The following is a 5,227-nucleotide window of genomic DNA, read 5'->3' as shown; positions in this document are numbered from 1 at the left end:
GACCAGAAGAGGTGTGCTGTCCACAGTAGCTTCCATCTATGACCCTTTGGGCTTTGTAGCACCCTTTCCCCTTCGTGGAAAGCTAATCTTGCAACAACTGTGCCGAGATAAAATCAGTTGGGATGAGCCACTCCCAGACGAACTAAGACCACAGTGGGAGTCATGGATAGACAACCTAAAACCCTTGTCCAGTGTGAAAATCAAAAGATGCTCCATACCAACAAGCTTCAAGGATGTCAAGCAGTATGAGCTGCACCACTTCTCAGATGCCAGTGTCACAGGTTATGGGGAGTGTACTTATCTCAGAGCAGTCAACACCAATGGTGAAGTCCATTGCTCACTTGTAATGGCAAAGGCACGTGTTGCCCCCACTAAGGTAACCACAGTACCACGGCTTGAGCTGTGTGCAGCAGTGGTAGCAGCAAGGATAAGTACTGTGCTAAGGAATGAGCTGGAAATAGATGATCTTCAGGAGTATTTTTGGACCGACTCAAAGGTAGTTCTTGGATACATAAACAATGATGCCAGACGTTTTCATGTGTTTGTGGCAAACAGAATCCAAAAAATCAAATCTACCACAGATCCCAAGCAGTGGCACTTTGTGCGCTCTGAAGATAATCCTGCTGATCATGCCTCTAGGGGTCTAACAGCTGATCAACTTGTTGCTTCGAATTGGTTCACAGGCCCAGACTTTCTATGGAAAAAGGAGTTACCTATAGAAGAGGGGAGTTCAGTGAAGGTGGGAGAGATCAGTGACAGTGACCCTGAACTTAGGAAAATTCAGATGCTTTGCACTAATGCAAGGGAAGACGGGACATTGGTAGACCGCCTGACAATTTTCTGACTGGAAAAGAGCAGTTAAAGCCATTGCTCGTCTCAAGCGCTATGCTAAACAAATCAAGGGTTTTAAAGCTAAACTAAATGAAGCTACAACTGTCGAGGAAAGACAAGAAGCCGAATTGTTCATAATCAGATTGGTTCAAAGAGAAGCGTTCAGCAGTGAAATGAAAAATATAGAGCAATACAAAGAGGTAAAATGTAAGGACAAGGGAAACAAACTACACCAGTTGAGTCCATTTATAGATGAATGTGGTGTGCTGAGAGTAGATGGACGTTTGACAAGATCTGGCCTTCATACTCACGTTAAACATCCTGCCATTCTGCCAAAGACAAGTCATGTGTCTACTTTACTTATAAAGCATTATCATGAGAAGGTGCATCATCAAGGAAGAGGTATGACTATAAATGAGCTGCGGTCCAATGGAATATGGGTCATAGGATGCAGCAACGCAGTTGCCTCTCACATCTACAAGTGTATAAGGTGCAGAAAGTACAGAAGGAACACACAAGATCCAAAGATGGCAGATTTGCCAGAAGAGAGAATGGAAATGACACCTCCGTTTACATATTGTGGCATAGATTGCTTTGGACCATTCTATGTGAAGGAGGCAAGAAAGGAACTAAAGAAGTATGGTCTTCTTTTTACCTGCATGTGTTCAAGAGCCATACATATTGAAATGCTTGATGATCTTACTTCAGTTGCATTCATCAATGCATTGCGTGCATTCATCGCAATACGCGGAAATGTAAGACAGTTGAGATGTGACCAAGGTACTAACTTTGTAGGTGCCAAAAGAGAGTTCATGGATGCAATGAAAGACCTAAATCATGAACAATTGAAAGAGTATGGCTGTGAGTTCATAATGAACGTCCCAGCATCAAGCCATATGGGAGGCATATGGGAGAGACAAATAAAGACAATCAGAAGTATTCTGACAGCAATTCTTGATCAGTCTGCTAAAAGACTTGACAGTGCGTCACTAAGAACCTTTTTGTATGAAGTCATGGCTATTATAAATAGCAGGCCTCTGACAATAGAGCATTTGAATGACCCAACAAGTCTTGAACCTCTTACGCCAAATCACATTCTTCTGATGAAGTCTAGTGTGATCTCACCTCCTCCTGGTCAGTTTGTAAGTCAAGATCTGTACCTTCGTAAAAGATGGCGCCAGGTGCAGTTCTTGACAAACGAATTCTGGACAAGGTGGAAAAGGGAGTATTTACTCAACCTTCAGAAAAGACAAATCTGGAAAAGAGATAAGAGAAATACAAAGGTTGATGATATTGTCATTCTGCAAGAGGATAGTGCCCCTAGAAATCAGTGGAGACTGGCAAGAGTTGTAGAAGTGTATCCTAGTGCTGATGGAAGGGTCAGGAAAGTAAAGCTGTTGATTAGTGACTCAACTTTAGACAAAATGGGAAAACGTATTTCTAAGCCAGTTTATCTTGATAGACCAGTGCAAAAGCTTGTTCTACTGCTGGAAGCAGAGTAAATGGTATTAACCCACTGTTAGGCTGGAAGATACATGTAAAATCACAACATCGTGATTTGGTGGGAGTTTAGCTGCCATAACCATTATTTATGTCATTGTTTGAGAAATTTCATATAAGTATATTGTTCGTTTTATTTTGTTCTGCTGTTGAGTATGTTGTCTGTATTATCACCAGTAGGAACTATTATTACGTTCCGCTGCGCTATGTTGCACACGGACCTTTTTTTTGTTATGTTGTTGTTAAGAACCACGTGAAACGGGTGAATAAGCAAAGGAGAAAAAAGGTCCTCAAGTGAAGTTAAGTCACGGCAAGTGAAGAGAGACTATTTGTAAGAATTTTTGGGTTTCTTTGCCAAGTGAACTTATTCCCTCTTGGTTATGTGCAGCCAGCGAGGTATGTTTATTTATCTTTCTTTTCATTGTGTATATGTATATTCAGTTTACAGTCTGTTTATGTTAAACGAACGTGTGCTTATTATGTGTATTTGTTCATTTGTATAGTTTGACGGTGGATTTGACCGTGAAGTGCAACAAGTGCAATAAGGAAAGATTAAATCCATCAGTAACATCTACTGTGTCGTGTATTTCCTGGAGGGAGTGATAACACCTATAGAACAAACATGTAACCCATAAGGCATTAAAAATAGAAGAAAGAAAAAAAACATCATAATAATAGAGAAAAAGAAGGGAAAAATAATCATACAGTTCTCTTACCAGGAAAAAAGTTAGCATGGCTGAATTCAAAGGTAAATAAGAGTACTTTCCTGAGGATTATGGTTGTGTCTTAAGCGTAAGGGCACAGTAATTGTTTACATGGTTGTTTTGGGCAGGGTATCGATGTATTTCTGTGCATCCTCTACCGAGCGAAGCCACTTCTTCTCTCCGGTAGAGAGAGTGATCCGGAGTCGTGGGTACAGGAGAGAAGGCCGGAGTCCGCGCTTGTATAAATCCGCCATAACTTCCCTATACTCGGCTCGCTGGCTTAAAACTTCGGGAGCGTAGTCTTCCACGACCCGGATCTGCTGAGCGCGGTATTCCAGCTTCCCTCTCTGCCGTGCCTCCCGAATCAAAAGTTCTTTAACCTGGTACCGGTGTACACGGAGAATGACCGGGCGAGGGCTCTGTCCTGAGACGGGTTTGGATGCAGGTATACGGTGGGCTCTGTCGATCTCTGGTGGGGATGGGAGAATTTCACTCCCGAACACCTCACACAGAAATTTAGAGAAGAATTCGGTAAGGAGTCCACCTTCAGTAGATTCTGGGAGGCCGAGAACACGCAGGTTTTGTCTCCTGCTTCGGCCTTCTACGACTTTGGCCAGTAACTTGGAGTTATTTTCCCGAAGGCCGGAGCATATGTTTTCCAGCTCGCTTACACGCTGGCTCAGGTCATCCGTAACGAGTTCTAATGAAGGTAAGCGTTGACCGTGGTCTTCTACTTTAGCTTGAATCTGGTCCAGTCTCGTTTCCAGTAAGCTAAATGAAGATTTAAATTCGGCCGCTAACGCTACACGGTGCTTATCCAGCAGCTCGGAGATAGCCTCGACCGTTAAAGCAGTCGCAGAGTCGTCCTTTCTCCCGGTTTTACCTAGTAGCCATTATATGTCAGAAATAGGTGACCGTGGGGTAGGGTATAAAAATATAATACCTCAGCAAGTAAACTTGACACACCGGGGGGGATAAAGGAGTGAAGAGATTGAATGTTAATCGGAGCGCCTATTTTCTGCATCTACTCCATGCGGTTCCTGACCGGAAGTCTGTATCTTTTCTAAACCATGTTGTCCTAAGAAGCACAACTTCAATTCATGAAATAAACATGTCTCTTGTATCCAGGATGGTAGTTGTGGTTTATTTATTTTGATGTAACCTTTACATGCATCTTAATATTGCAGATGAATGAATTTTATTTATGATTAAGAAAACAGTTTTTTTTGTTCATATTCACACCTACAAAGTATGTAGATGTGTATGTACAAAGTGTGATCTGAAGCGGGAACATGCACTGGGAGTATATTAAAGAAGAATAAGAAAAGTGTTTGAATCTTGAATATTTTCTAAAGGTGACTATATTATTATTATTATTATTATTATTATTATTATTATTATTATTATTATTATTATTATTAACCAGTCTGCACTGATAAAAATATTCAGCCTGATCTACCTAAAAAAAAACAAAGGTAACTTTTTGCATCAGATTATTATGTATAGTTCAAGCAAGACTAGTCTTTGTATTTATGACTTAATTTTCTATATGTAAGAAATCCTTTTTGCTAGTAAAGTCTTCTTCATTTAAGCATTTCCTTAGTCATTGTTTTGGGTTTGCTCTACTTAACTTTAAGAGTTTCAAAGTGTGTTTTTAATTGAAACTTAGCTCTTTTTTTTTACCTTCCATATTACTTAACTTTGAGTGGACCCTACTTTGTTTTTCTAAATGCACTAGTCTCATCTTAAAGTTACGTTTCGTCCCATTTTCTGGTTAGGAACGAGGCATTTCTAATGCACATGTACACAAATATGAATCGTGTAATTCTGCAATTAGAAATGCAACTTCACCCAGCACAAGAATTGAAGTAAGGACATTTTTATTATGTACACACACTCCTGAATGGTCAGTTCTTTCAAAATGCACTTGGTCCTGAATTTACACAACATGAAATAAAGTAAATACTATATTTTTAAAAACAAACAAACAAACAAAACCCCACAGAGTAGTGCGACATGCATTGGGAGAACCAGAGAAGATGCAGTTTAACATGAAGAACTGTAGTACAGGGAGCTTACTGGAACTAGCTTCATTGCCATCTGTATGGCTTTTAGGCCTGCAAGTTGACCTTGAGGTTATGTACCTTAGAGGGAATTTTTGTTCACATCCTCATTTTAGCACAGGTTTCTCA

The sequence above is a fragment of the Hemibagrus wyckioides genome, linkage group LG12 (genome assembly GCF_019097595.1).
Source record: "Hemibagrus wyckioides isolate EC202008001 linkage group LG12, SWU_Hwy_1.0, whole genome shotgun sequence".
Classification (NCBI taxonomy): domain Eukaryota; kingdom Metazoa; phylum Chordata; class Actinopteri; order Siluriformes; family Bagridae; genus Hemibagrus; species Hemibagrus wyckioides.
Note: the sequence above shows the minus strand (reverse complement) of the source record.